The 15538-nt window shown below is 39.1% G+C and overlaps 2 protein-coding genes across 2 annotated transcripts in view; one reads left to right on the forward strand and one right to left on the reverse strand.

The window, feature by feature from the left end:
* The window catches only part of LOC139951846 (uncharacterized), a 112517-nt gene that overhangs the window by 86060 nt on the left and 10919 nt on the right, over positions 1-15538 (reverse strand). The gene's annotated exons all lie outside the window — the stretch shown is intronic.
* LOC139951912 (quinone oxidoreductase-like protein 2 homolog) overlaps positions 1-15538 on the forward strand; it is a 39639-nt gene that overhangs the window by 890 nt on the left and 23211 nt on the right. The window lies entirely within an intron of this gene.

Consider the following 15538-nt stretch of genomic DNA (forward strand, 5'->3'; position numbering starts at 1 on the left):
ATTCGGGCTTTCTTTCCCTTTTTTTTAAATAATCCTCTATTGGGGTCAAGTGTATTAGGGCAATATTAATTATTGTACGGAATTCGGGCTTTCTTTCCCTTTTTTTAAATAATCCTCTAATGGGGTCAAGTGTATGAGGGCAATATTAATAATTGTACGGAATTCAGGCTTTCTTTCCCTTTTTTAAATAATCCTCTAATGTATTAGGATTCGGCCTTTAATTATTTCCCATTTGGAAATAATCCTGTTTTGGGGTAATATGTAGTACGGCAATATTAATAGTTATTAATTATTTGTACGGAGTTCCCATAATTATTGAAATAATCATCTAATGGTCTTGTGAGTTATCGTATAAAATAAATTGACATCACAGCGCAGTTGTGTATTTTCGAGCCTAATGAGGGCGCTGTTGTGCATCTTTCAGAGTGCCCCCTAGGTTGCCAAATATTTATAGTTAAGCAACAGAGCGCGACCTCAACTCCAGTGTACTGTGTACGTATGAACGTCACCGCGACTCCGTCTCCACGGAGGCGCAGTGGAAGCTTCGAAGTGTACCTGCATTCTATAGTTGTGCCAAAAAAGGGATAGTTTTCCGCACGTCACCACCACAGTGCACTTTTCTGGATCCTAAGCAAAAACAAGAAGTGTATCACATTCACACAAAAAGTCACAAGTCTCCCAAAGCAAATTGAAAATGATAGGCTTTTTGTTTTCAAACAAAATAAGAAATAAAATAAAATACAATGCGCTGCAGTGAATACATTACACTCACTAAAGTAAGTCTAAATAAGGTCTAAATCATTGTCTAACATTGACAAAGCCTTAGGGTAGGCCAATCCATTTTGTCATTATATCATGTGGGCTAGTAAAAATTTACTTGTTTAAAATTAAAAATAATGCTCAATGAATACTTCTTCCTTTAAAAAAGATGTGAGTTAATGTGGTGAATATTGACAATAGACCAATCTAGTAGGCTCCGCCCACGATCCATATGTGAGCAAGAACACGTGGGCCTCTCCAATGCCTTTCTGCACAACTCTGTTTATGTGCGCACGCATGTCGGATCTTATTCATCGAACCTTCGTTGTGTTGTGTGGTCAATGCGCAATGGGGCGGAGCTTAGTGGATAGGTCGATTTAGCTGGTTGTGATCACCTACATTATAGTTGCGATAACGTTAACCCTCCTGCCGACGGCGTAGCCGGAGGGTTACGAGTCGCTTCAATCGACAAACCGGCGAAATGGTCAAACACGTACAATTTCAACAGCTAGTCAACAGATTTGCTCAATTTTTTCCCCTTTCGAAAATCATGACTTAAATTCTAAGAACACGACCTTAATCCTCAATATCTAATGCATAACATTCAACACACTATTGAGACAAGTATTTTGAACTAAAGTACAAAAACTTACCAGATCCCGGAGCGAAACAGTCCCAGGTTCTATTTTGAACCTGTCGCTTCGCCATTTTGTGACTTCCCGATGTTCATTGCTGTTAGACTAAACCATTCTGTAAAAGGGGTGTTATAAGGCAGCGCGGCAGTGCGGGTGCGCTGTCCGTTCACTATGCCCGCTGTTCACTCACTTAAAGCACTGCTGCATTGCAGCACCCCTTGTAACACCCCTTTTACAGAATGGTTTAGTCAAACTTGGCTGCGGCTCGGTCGGCTGGTACCTGCGGTTGGGTTCAGCGCTTGGGGCTGCGCATGGTAACCAGCGACAGGTTCAAAAATAGAACCTGGGAAATTTGTGACTGTTTCGCTCCCGGAATCTGGTAAGTATTTGTCCTTTTTTTTCAAAATATTTTCTCAATTGTGTTTTTGAATCTTATTCATTAGACATTGAGGATTACGTTCGTGTTCATAGAATTTGTGTCATTATTTTTTAAAGTGGTAAAAAATTAGCAAATCTGTTGACTAAAATATTTCGCCGTTTTTCCATTGAAGCGACTCGTAACCCTTCGGCTCCGCCGTCGGCAGGAGGGTTATGTTATCGCAACTACTACCATTACTAATCATTACATCAGATAGTACTCCAGTCCTAGAACTATTAGGTTTGTTCTGCTATCGTTTCCCGCGGAACGAACACGTTCTAGTTCTAGGAGTAATCAGAACTAAGACTAGGCCAATAGTTTACCAACAGGGGTCGAAATTAAGTTTTTTTTCATGGTAGTCAGCAGGGCTAGTATTCAAGAACTTTTAGTAGCCCTGATGAGATTTTGGTAGCCCGAAAGACACATTATGTTTTGCGTCACGGCTCAAACTTTACTATAGCACAGTTCTTTATTGTTTGTGATGAGATTTTTGCATTATTTTTCCACTAGCCTGCCGGGCTATCAAACTAAAAAAATCAGTAGCCCGGCTGTAAATCTGGTAGTCTCGGGCTAGCGGGTTAGTGGCAATTTCGACCCCTGACCAAGCTAGCCCGGTGGGCTACTTTTCACAAACGGTTAACCACAAGGCCTGACCATGTTACTGTGTTTTGAGTCTTGAGTATCAGTAATTTAATCCCTAAACAGCTCACGTAGGAAGCTAAACTGGGATGGTGCGTGGTGGCGTCATTGGTCGTCATGCAAGGTGCGAAGAGAATAAATAAATGAAAAGGCTGTGCACTGTTTACGTTGTGCAAGACTGGTTTTACAGCATCCTGGGAATCATTCAATTGCTATTTGCTTAGACTGCTATGCTAGATCATGTACCTGAAAGACCCATTTAATATCAACCTTTGAGCAGTGAAAAAGCTGAGCTGGTCTACACAGAGAAACGACGAGCTAACTGTTCCTGTTGGGGTAGTCACTGAAAAAGTGTATGATGCCACGATAAACAGGTACCAGCACAGTTATAGTCTTGGTGCAAGACGTTTCTCGTTTCCTTTTCACACACACTGCAGCCAATTCACTGACAGCGTGCGCAACGACTCACCTGACTTATAAGTCCACTCATCGCCGGAGAAACGTCTTGGTCCGTGTGCATGTTTGAGTTATGTGACCTCACATACATATTCAACGTGTGGGTCAACAATATACTACGCACGCGCACAACTGGAAACAGACAAGCGGGCCAGCCTGGTAACTTGCATGCACCCGACATGTTGAGTAAAAACCTTGCTGCATCATGCTACCGCGGGAACCCGGGGATATACACACCATGTGCGTTTTGTTGTGCATGCAAAGCTAGGCAATCACTGATCTTTATGTTATAGAGATCAGCGGTTGCGATCGATTGTTAGAGGGAAGAAATTGTCAGTCAATGAAAAAATCCCTATAACAATATTGCTGACCGCATCGGCAAGACTCAAGGAGTCGAGTGTTTTATTTGCGGTTTAGAAAACTTGTAACTTGTATGGGTATATTTGCACATTATTTCGAAAATAAAGAAAGATATCCTGCATGGCTATCGGCACTTGACTATAAAGCACAGTTTTGGGCGAAAATTGTCCTCCATTACATGTCACGTCTAATTGTGGCCAAGTGTGTCGGCAAAGGATATGTCTGACATGTACATGTACCATCTTGTACACATGCACACAGTACACAACCGAATGCCAACGAGGTGTTGTGGCTGGGCTTCTTATCTTCGCGAAGACGTGTCAAATTACTCAGAGGCTTAGATATAATGGTGGTCGACCACCGGTTGATTTTGACCAAGCTGTGTGAGTATGATACGGAAGTTTCGGGTGTAGTGTTTAGTTTTTTCTGCATAAAAAGTACTTTCAGGCACTGTGACCCTATAATTATTTGTACCTACAAAGTTACCATTTGGACTAAGACTAAAAATGCCAGAAAATCCCACGTTCGTGTACATCGATCTATTTTTGTTAGCTCTGTTGCTAATAAACATCCTCGTTCATAACATTTTAAGATTCCATTCCCCTCAATTAATTGCACTTACAAAAATTCTCAAAATCTTCCCTAAAAAACATATTTTAGGGCAAACTAAAATTCGCACATCGTTCAGCAGCAATCATGTTTACAAAAATTAAAAAACGAACGTAAATATACAAGCCCTACACACCAACATACGAGGAAGCCTGGCTGTTTCTGGTTGCGTTGCACCGAAGACGTACAGATACCAGACTGTGGGAAATTATGCTGATACTGCTACGTCAGAGTTATGCAGGCCTAGCGCAGCACGGAATGTGCTCGGAATTTCCCGAGCGATCAGCACACGGACCAAGATGTTTCTCCGCGGCGGTGAGTGGACTATAAGTCAGGTGAGTCGTTGCGCGTGCTGTCGGTGAATTGGCCGCGGTGTGCGTGAAACGAGAAACGTCTTGCACCAAGACTAGCACAGTTACAGCAATCGACTACCTGTGATAGGCTTTGCTTGGGTATGAAAATTAGAGAATTTGTGTTCATACCACACAGACAGAAATAATAATATCAATAGGCAGACGCATTTCACCTTTAAAAGTAAACAGCGATAGAAGTATAACTGTAATAATAAATGAGGAACTCTTCCTGAGCAAAAGGCTTAGGCCATTCTTTATAAAATATATAACCTCATGTGTAAACAAAGATGGCAAGTTCTAGCTGATTGCAAACTGATTAACAATCCAGGATCTGTGATATTGTAGAGCTCCTGGTCTCTATGGTTGTATAAATGCTAAAAGCGGTAAAGGCCTCAAAAATCAACCCTCAGAGTGAGTCTTTCTCTTTGGGCGCTTCAACTTTCAATCCTAACCGATTCTTTCTCTTTGAGCATTTCAACCCTTATACATGTAACCCTAGCAGAGTCGTTCTTAAACAAAAATCAACCCCAGCTGAGTCTGTCTTCAGTGAACTCTGCTCATCTTCAATAAAATGCGAGCAGGGAACACTTTAGACAAGCAGAGTGCTGTACCAGACCTGGAATATCATTTTTGAACTTGTTAAATGGGCAAGGCCTTTTTCATTTAAATTGCAAAGGGCACTTCCATTGGAAAACTTGTCTCCTGGTGACATTGGGAAACTTTTGAAGGGTACCTATGCCAGCAACCAGGGGCAACGGCGGCTAGGGCTTGAGTGTAATTCCAGGCCCTTCTGTACACAGGGATTTGCTGAGAACAAACCAACGTTCTCATATTTTTATAGCCAACACTTCTTCCAAGAGAGAGAGAGTTTACAAAACATTACAAGATTTAAGGATTGATGGTCTGTCAGAATTGACAATCTTTCACTTTCAGAAGGATTGTTCCTGGTTTGGTTTTTAAATCAGTGAACTTTCTAAATGAGACACCAATTATACTTTGTAACTACATGTATTTCGTTTCGGATGATACATGTATGTTAACGTCTGCTTAGGGTGAATGTGTTCTAGTGCTTGGAGCTACACACAGATCATTCACACAGATGCAAAGCTTCAAAGATACCAAGCTATGTTTCTTCTCAATAGCTCAACAAAAGCAATAAAACTTGGTGTACAGCATGTGTGTCGACTTAGTACACTTCATACTCTGACTTGGTCCAGTTCAGTTGACTTTGTGCACTACATGTATATCCTGCTTTAGAGCATCAATGGTGACTTTAGTGACTGTCCACTACACTAGGCAGGCCTACTACCTGCTTGAGCCCCACTAGGCAGGCCTACTACCTGCTTGAGCCCCACTAGGCAGGCCTACTACCTGCTTGAGCCCCATAGTGACTTTAGTCCACTGTGCACTATACCCTGCTTGAGCCCCATAGTGACTTTAGTCCACTGTGCACTATACCCTGCTTGAGCCCAAATGGTGACTTTAGTTGACTGTGCACTATACCCTGCTTGATGAGCCCCGATGGTGGCTTTAGTCAACTGTGCACTATACCCTGCTTGAGCCCAAATGGTGACTTTAGTCGACTTTGCACCATACCCTGCTTGAGCCCCAATGGTGACTTTAGTCCACTGTGCATTATACCCTGCTTGTGAGCCCCAAATGGTCACTTTAGTGGATGGACTGTACGTGCAATATACCCTGGTTGAGCCCCAATGGTTACTAGTCCACTGTGACACCCTGCTCGAGCCCCAAATGGTTACTTTAGTCATGGAGGAAGAAAATAGAAGGAGTCTATTTTCTTCCTCCATGCTTTAGTTGACCTTGTGCACTGTTATTACCCTGCTTAAGCCCCAATGGTGACCAAGCTAATTATCACTCAAGCCTATCAAAGCTTGAAGGTCATTTGTTAACTGTAACTCTGTCCATTGCTCTGTCCATGTTCATGACCTCCGAACCCTGTATTTGTATCAGCTTACTAACGTAATATTGATGGGAAAAAAAGATCAGATATTTCTAATGATGTTAACGTTAAATAAGGTTGCTATTACGCAATTCCTTAAAACTGGAAAGGAAAGATCCCAAATGCCAAAAATATTTTGTAAAAAAAATGTGTGTTTGGGATTGCACTGAATATGTTGGAGAGCAAAAGCCGAGTTCGCATTGGACTTTTGGGTCTGGTAACCGGTAGGCCCGGTAGGTTAACAGCTGTTCACGCTTGGATTAAATTGTGTCCGGTAATTTACATGGGGCCTTTGTCAAACCTCGGCCTGGGCACCAGTTTAGGCTCAGGCTTGGGCTCCGCGTGCTGCGTACCCAATGGACACGCAGCTATTTAACCTGCAATTTTTGGAGCAGCAAGTTTTGCATTCGTTGGTTCGAACATCAGAAGACCTTTTAGATAAAAGTCACGTGATAGTATTGTTAAGTTACCGGAGTGGTGTGTTCGCATTGGACTTTCTTGTCCCTGTAACGTTAACATTGTTAAAGCCATTGGACCCTTTCGGTACAGAAAAAAAAAAAAAAAAAATCGCAGGTTTACAAATAATTTACAGGGTTTACAGAAGGTAATGGTGAAAGACTTCTCTTGAAATATTAGTCCATGAAATGCTTTACTTTTTGAGAAAACGGTAAAACAATATAAATTCTCGTTAACGAGAATTACGGATTTGTTATAAACACATGTCATGACACGGCGAAACGCGCGAAAACAGGAGTGGGTTTTCCCGTTATTTTTTCCCAACTCCGATGTCCGATTGAGCCTAAATTTCCACAGGATTGTTATTTTATATATAAGTTGTGATACACAAAGTGTGGGACTTGGACAATACTGTTTACCGAAAGTGTATAATGGCTTTAAGTTACCGTGGCTCAAATCGGCCTGTTAAGTTAACAGCGCCATGGCGGTAACTTACCAGCCCTGTAAGTTACTGGCTGTTGGCATTTGGACTTAATATCGGTAAGTTAGCAATTTGTGGCGGTAAGCTTACCATTTTAAGACCAATGCGAACCCGGATTAAGACAAGAACGCGGACATTTGGGCATAACAGTCGATCTCATTTATTTTACTAGTGTAAAGTGTAAATGAAACAAAATTAAAAAAATAAGACAACATTTTGTGTTACTCATAATGCTCTAAAATGAAATCTTGAAGGAAATTATATTGTCAAACCAATTGACATTTGAATACAAGCTTTCAGTTGTCTTAGCTTGTGTGCTTCACACTTTAGGTCAAATAATGCAAAGGATTCAGTAATATCGCTCCACCCCCCCCCCCCCCTCCCCAAACAAAAAGTAGAAGAAGAGGAATTATCCAAACATACTGCGCATTACATTTTGTTTATAAAGTACATTGTACTTACATTCCGTGGTTGTAAAAGCGGGAACAATGGAGTGAGCTACTGTGCTCAGAATCTATCTTGTGACATCAGTTTGTTCTACACACACCCCTGTCTCGATCTTCATAATACAACTTAAAGACAGACTGCAGATGTCTTCTCGTGCTTACAGTGATCCAAGAATTAATATTATAACTGGTAGTAAGAAAATTTAAGTGTTGCCTTGGATGTAGGTGAACATTTGGCCATGTCATTATCATCCATTCAGGAAAAGGAAGTCGGCACACCTTTTGCAAAGTCCGAATTAGATGAAGGTGGATATGAATTCAGTTAAAGGTTCCGAATATAAACTATGCCTGTCTGCAGTATGATTTAATTCAATGCACTTTATTATCCTCGATGGGAAAATCATTTCGGCCTTTACATAAAATTATTTTTTCAAATTAGGTCTACATAAAATAAATTTTTCACCATACAGTACAAAATGCCAAACAAGCCACAATTACTTGATACATTGTTTGAATGCATCCTGAGCAAGCGTTTACAGCGTAAATTTTGTCACAGTTTTGCCATTTTATGAGTGGTTTCAAATGGTTCTCACAATTTCACAACCGTTTCAATTGTCCTAAACTATTTAGTATGGTAGAAATTGTATGTGCAGTGAAGTATTCAGAACCAGATGAATGTAGTCCGTTTAAAGGGCCTTTAGTTGTGAATGAATTCATCCTTGAGGAATCCCACTCAGTATTTCATGATAAGAGCTGTATACTAAAGTTGTTATATCAGACAACTTCCTGTGAAGGCTTCTAAAACTATTTGTATGAATCAATTATTGTACTGCAACTACCACCACAAAACACTAAGAAGACAAGAATATTGAACATAAGGGAGGATATTTATGGGAGGGTATACAGCACATTCGGTAATCACTCCTAAACTTAAAGGCAGTGGACACTATTAGTAATTACTCAAAATAATTATTAGCATAAAACCTTTCTTGGGGGCGAGTAATGGGGAGAGGTTGATGGTATAAAACATTGTGAGAAACAGCTCCCTCTGAAGTGTCATAGTTTTTGAGAAAGAAGTAATTTTCCACAAATTTGATTTTGAGACCTCAGGTTTAAAACTTGAGGTCTCGAAATCAACCATCTAAACGCACACAACTTGGTGTGACAAGGGTGTTTTTTTCTTTCATTATTATCTCGCAAGTTCGATGACCGATTGAGCTCAAACTTTCACAGGTTTATTGTTTTATGCATATGTTGAGATACATCAACTCTGAGGGCTAGTCTCTGACAATTACCAATAGTGTCCACTGCCTTTAATCAAGCACTAAACATTCCTATGTGAGACTTTTTTGCAGTTGTTTTCAAAACATCATTTTGCATAGAGGCAAAAGTTTTAAAAGTTATACAGTTAATTTGTACTGCACTGGCTTCGCGCAATTTTCACTGTGGAAAAAGGGAAATGATTTTATGACTTTTTTTGACTTGATGTTTTTGAGCCTTTTAGTTTACACAATGCATTTATAAGCGACGACTTGTGGTCATAACAGCAGAGTTTTGCATTAGGCAGGATAAATTTTTGGAGTTATTTAGTGACACTTAGCTACATATTGTGCATGATGTATGTTCTTTGGGTCATGTTTAAGACAGAAGTGAAACTTTGCTTACATTTTCGGTTTTGCTAAGTACCTTATTCTGCCACTGATTTCCTGAAATTGGAAACGACATGAACTTCTCTTCTTTGGTATATATGTCTTCTTTGGTATAATGTCTAGTCCTTACACTATTTGCATTCTACACATCTGCAATGTACATGTAGGCCTGTAACCCTCCCCCCGCATAACTTTATTGTGCTAAGGAACTTTCTTGAAGAACTCAACTGTGAGCTTCGTGATTCAACAAATTCTTATTTTATTAATTTTGGTTTTTACCAATACACCGATGTATGTTAGCACTGTATACTCCGTAGTTTCCCGAGTACATGTACTGTGAAAAAAACAAAAAAAAACATGCCTGTGATATTTTTTCACAGGACTCGGGTAAGTACTGAGTATACAGTGCTGACACACCTCGGTGTATGGGTAAAAACCAAAATTAATATTCTTTATCCCCGATGCAAATTTAACATCTATAACATCTTATTATTACTATCCATCTTTGTTTTGTACAAGGCATCCCAGCCAAAATTTTGACTCCCCAAAATGACTGACCGTGTTTCTTTGTGACGTAAAAGGATAACCGTGCAATTTCCGGGCATGTTTGTGTGGATCATTGTATTCTACTTTTAAATTATCTATCTAACCACTTCCATAACAAATGGCTTCAAACGCTTTTCCAAGACCAACTCGACCGATCTGAGGCAACGTGTTCATTTAAGCAGCTGTATCTCCAGCTGCTGTGTACAAATTCACGCTGTAAGTCGCCACAACCACACATCAAGTTTAAATTGATGTACCTGTACAATATGACTCATACAATCTGCTCATAACAGATAATGGCATCCACTGCTTCTTAAAGTTAAGTAATGGTTCTTTTTTTTAAGAGACAGTAATTAATGGTGATCCAGTTTGGTAATTTGTTAATTTAGGCTTGTGGAATTATTAAAGGGAACTTTAAATAGGGAGATTACAAACATAGGGCTAGATAGCTCAGTTGGTAGAGCACCTGCATGTTAAACCATAGGGTTTGGTTAATACTGCTCTAGTAAATTTCTCTTTGTTCAACCCCAAATTATGTTTTACAAAAAATCTCAACAAAAGAAAGGTCACAAAAATGATTTAGTAAGTAAAAATATCTGATACTTGTGAGTTCATGTATCATACATGTGCAATCACAGAATATCCTAGTATGGAAATAATATACATGTACAACTGACATACCATGTAGGTTACACTTTTACTGACTTCAGAAGCATCCACCTTGCCAACTTTCAAATCCTATGTTCTTTACTTTACTTTAAAAAAAAAGCCTGCGGTATACTTGCCTCAAGTGTCGTACTCTTGCAATAATTTAAACTTGTCCCTGCACACTTTCTTGCTCTCATCCAAACAACAACATGAGGTGATTCTAAGATCACGAGACACACAGGTCAGTCACAGGGAAAAGAAGTTACTGGTAAATCAAACAAGCATCAAAGCTCTAGGCTTTTTTCCATCGAATCCTCTTCATGGTAATGAGGAATGGTGTGATCAGTGTAAAGAACCCACTAATGCAAACAGAAACTTGTTTGCGTGTCAACTTTTAATTTCAGTTGTTATAATATGCTTGAATATACAGTACAGGGAAGATTATTCCATGACTTCAGTTTTTTTTTTATCAGTTTCAATCCTCGGATTATCCTGTTACTGATAACTAGTTTTACTTCTAATAGACTAAAGGGGCTCACTTCTTTCTTGTCTCTGACGATGACTAGAGCAAGCTAGTCGAAATGTTGAGACCAACTTAAGAAGTCACTCCGCGGCGGTGCAGTTATAGCCATTATACACTTTCGGTACAGAAAAAAGAAAGAAAAAACGTTACCAGATTTACGAACAATTTACAGGGTTTACAGAAGGTAATGGTGAAAGACTTCTCTTGAAATATTGTTCCATGAAATGCTTTACTTTTTGAGAAAACATAAAAAAATATAAATTCTTGTTAGCGAGAGTTACGGACTTATTTTAAACACATGTCATGACACGGCGAAATGCGCGGAAACAAGAATGGGTTTTCCCAATATTTTCTCCCGACTCCGATGACCAATTGAACCTAAATTTTCACAGGTTTGTTATTTTATACATAAGTTGTTATACACGAAGTGTGGGACTTGGACAATACTGTTTACCGAAAGTGTATAATGGCTTTAACAACAATCCTATTAGCTAAAGTAGTAGTCCTCGCCAATTTTCGATACCTTCTGCCCAGGTAGTAGTTAAAGAGCAGTACAGTTCTTTTCAGAACTGAGAAGTCTTCCAAATATTCTGATAAAATTACTCCACGGTAGTAGAATTTATAGCATGACTGTCTTTTCTCTAAAGAACAAACTCTACCTGGCAAGTAGATACACACATGGGATTACCACAAACCAAATACTTCATCATGCAATGCCTCAAATCCTACTATGTACATAGTTTATGCATATTATATAAGCAGTTTTTACAAGAGTCCATTCATTCCCATTCATTACCTTTTTGCTTACCTACAAAAATGTCACACAATTTAAAGGATTAGCCTCTGCTACATTACTATGTGTATTTAAAACTAAGTGTCAGTAACGTTTCTATAAATGATGTATATTCTAAAAAAGACAAATAATTGTCTATTTTGTAAGAGAATGGTCATAATGTGTAATGAAACATTGAGGGATTGGTTCGTTTGTTTATATTAATACTATTAGGTCATTATCACTCTTGTTGAGCTTTAAATTACTATAATGCCTCTGATATAAAATGGCACATACTAGGCTTGCATTGACATGTTTCAGTTTCTATACATTGTATAGCACTATATACCCCATTCACAATTAAAGCAGAGGCCTGGCAGTGGTTGCGATGTGGAGGCATCGACTGGCATGTAGAGGTTGGCTAAAGATTGCCCAATTAGGCGGTCACAGTCACAAATAAAAGTCTCGCGTACACTGCCGTAGTGGAAATGGATTGAATTCTTGGCCGTTTTTTTGGCTGGTGGTGTCCGGCAGGCACTCGTCCAATGTCCTGCCTTTGTCCGTCCTGTGCGATTCCCTCTGAAATACATGTACGAATTGTGTGTGTTTTTAATGATTTTGCCCGTCGCTGGACATTTGCCAGGCATCAAGCGACTTATTAGCTATCAGTTTGCGATGCTAAAGTAACTTGATTCCTGCTCGTTTGGGCATGGAGTTGCATCAGCAGTAACTGCTCAGAATTTCAGTGCAAACAACACGTACTCGCTAACCTATCGCAACCTTATTTTTGACTGGGTTTCAACAAACTCAATTTATAAATTTTGTCTGTCAAGATATTTTATACTTTTTTGAACAAGTCCTGAAAGTTTCTCAATTGATGAATGTCATGAAACAAGATCGATTCCTCATGGTGTTATTTTAAAAACCTTTTTCCTGGTAAAAGTAACCAAAGACTCCCAACATGATATCTTGGATAGTTGCCCATGGCCGTGCAGAGAATATTAAATGTCAGACCTGATACTTCATGGAGGCAAGAAGGAGATTGCCTCCGTGCCCCCTGGTCATTGCCTTGGTGCCCTTGAAATGCTCTACTTGCAGAAATTTATGATTTCCTCATAGGGTGCCCTTTTACAAGGAGAAAATGCCTTGGTGCCCTTGCCCTTTTCAAAAACGAAACATACATACATGGCCTAAAAACTACTCAGTTTTTACTTGGAAGGGAAACCCCCGGATGGGGAATTCCTATAAAGTGGGGTAGGTTATGATCCTAAGTTCCCATGGTGACCTGGGATGCGTTCCACTCGCGCAAACGTTGCCAACAGTTGCGCACGTTCGCCAACAATTTCAAGTGGAACGAGTTGTTCGCCGCCACCGTTGGCGAACGTTGGCAACTTTAGGCGAACATACTTCTGAGGTGTTGGCGAGTGGTTTTTAAAATGGCGGACAAGCATACGGTATTATTTCTTTGTCACAAACATAATTACATTGTATTTTCGGTGGATGATAATGCAGATTTGGAATAACAAAGTTAATTAGTTGATGTAATGATGTCAAAAAGAGGACTATTGCAGCAAAAACGAAGTTAAAAAAAAACCTACGTATGGTGCGCGCCATCTTCATTTCAGGGCGCCGCCATATTGACATCGCGTATACGCACCAATCGTTCAAACGATAAAAAAACGTTTGCGCGAACAGTTGCGAGTCGTTTGCGCGAGTGGAACGCACCCCTGGCCCAAATAAACTGTTTCAATAGAGTTAGTCCCAGGCCAATGAGTTTATAGTACCAGGCAAGGAGTTGCAACTGTATGTTATAATCCATAATCCATTATTATTGTTAAAAAAGACAAACTCATAACTCATAACCTGCCAGACGTGCTACCATGGACAGCATGGGTATGCTATACTTTCTTCAAATCTTTTACAAATTTACTTCAAATATTTCGTTTTAAAATGTAGTTTATTGCGATATATCTTAATTGTTGGGAAAGTAAAATTGAGCCATGAAATAGTATGAAAGTGAAATCAAACTGACAAACAAGATTAAGACTTGTCCTTCCATTTCTGGCTTCTTGTTAATAGTTTAGCCAAAATGACATCCATGCTTGTTACCAAGTCAGTTTTTATAATAGATGTTAAATTTGCATCGGGGATAAGTCAGTTTTTAAGATAATATTTGCTTTGGGTAATTACCAAACGTGTACCTTCCCTGTAAAAGGCAGTGGACACTATTGGTAATTACTCAAAATAATATTAGCATAAAACCTTTCTTGGTAACGAGTTATGGGGAGAGGTTGCTAGTATAAAACATTGTGAGAAAGGGCTCCCTCTGGAGTACTTGGTAATTTTTCGAGACCTCAGATTTAGGGTTTGAGGTCTCAAAATCAAGCATCTGAAAGCACACAACTTCGTGTGACAAGGGTGTTTTTTCTTTCATTATTATCTTGCAACTTTGACGACTGATTGAGCTCAAATTTTCACAGGTCTGTTATTTTATGCATATGTTGAGATACACCAAGTGAGAAGACTGGTCTTTGACAATTACCAATAGTGTCCAGTGTCTTGAAATGAATGTACAGTACCCGGGTGTAAAACAAATAATCCTTGTCCAAAGTTTGAATCTAGCTTCAGTATAAATTTTCACAAATTATTTGTCTAATGCGGGCCTAGAGAACAAGGTAGATAAACGTGTTGGCAATTCTGTTATCATATGAAAATTGAAATTGCATTCAAAAATCTAAATTAAATTCAAATATTTTAGTGGTAAATTACTTCTTTCTTGAAAACTAGGTTACTTCAGAGGGAGCCGTTTCTCACAATGTTTTTGTACTACTAATAACAGCACTCTAGTAAGTTTTTGTGCTAACAATTATTGAGAGTAAGTACCAATAGTGTCCAGTGCCTTAAAGTTTGAATAAATAATTTTGCTATTGGAAAACAAATTAAAAATAACAATAATCAATGAATGCTCCATCTTTACCACAAATCCTGTCATAAATATTATTTTCTCATGGTGTTTTCTCAATTCTGTATTATTTGCTATTTTACATTGGAGCAACAAGATAATGTAGAGTGTAAAAATATATTTGAACTTTACTTCGTAGTTTTGTTTTATGTGAAGCAGGCCTTGTTTTCCAATTAACAACTTCCTAACAGAGAGTTTTGTTTGTCTGTGCAGTCAAAGTTGGTTTCCCTAAAGCGACGATTAATACTTAGGAACGAGCTTCCACAGTGCATACGCCCTTGGCATACCAAAAACAACTATTTGAACGAATTGCACAAAATTTATTTGGTCTGCTGTAACACCATCTACTTGAAAGGTAGAGACTTGCTAGAATTTCCAGTAGATTTATCACAACAAAAAATCGGGAGACTTCTCGATTCTATAAAGAACTGTTTGCGTTTTCTGGGCGGAATGTATCAAATATTGGCTGGGACTACTAATTTAGATTATTGGATCGTTATTAACTGCACTACCGCAGAGTGTGTTCTTAAAGACCTGCTTGAACGAATCTGTCAAGGCGTAAACTTTGCTGAAATTCACTTAAAATGTTTTCAAAGAATAGGGAAATCGAGTCATATGACTATAAAAAGATTTCAATTGTGTAAAAACAATCATTTTGAATGCCCTTATCCAGGGCTTTTCTGAGAGATTTGCGAAAAGCCCTTTTACGTAATCACTCTCAAAACGCCATTTCTGGGAGCTCCAATTTGTAAAGTCGCTTTGTTGCAGCGTGGAGGCTTAACAAAGCAAGCTGTCAGAGATGACATCAGCGGCATTGTCCTTTGACGTGCGCTCTCAACGGCAGAAGTGTTTTTAGTTTTTCAAAA

Source organism: Asterias amurensis, chromosome 2 (assembly GCF_032118995.1).
Source record: "Asterias amurensis chromosome 2, ASM3211899v1".
Classification (NCBI taxonomy): domain Eukaryota; kingdom Metazoa; phylum Echinodermata; class Asteroidea; order Forcipulatida; family Asteriidae; genus Asterias; species Asterias amurensis.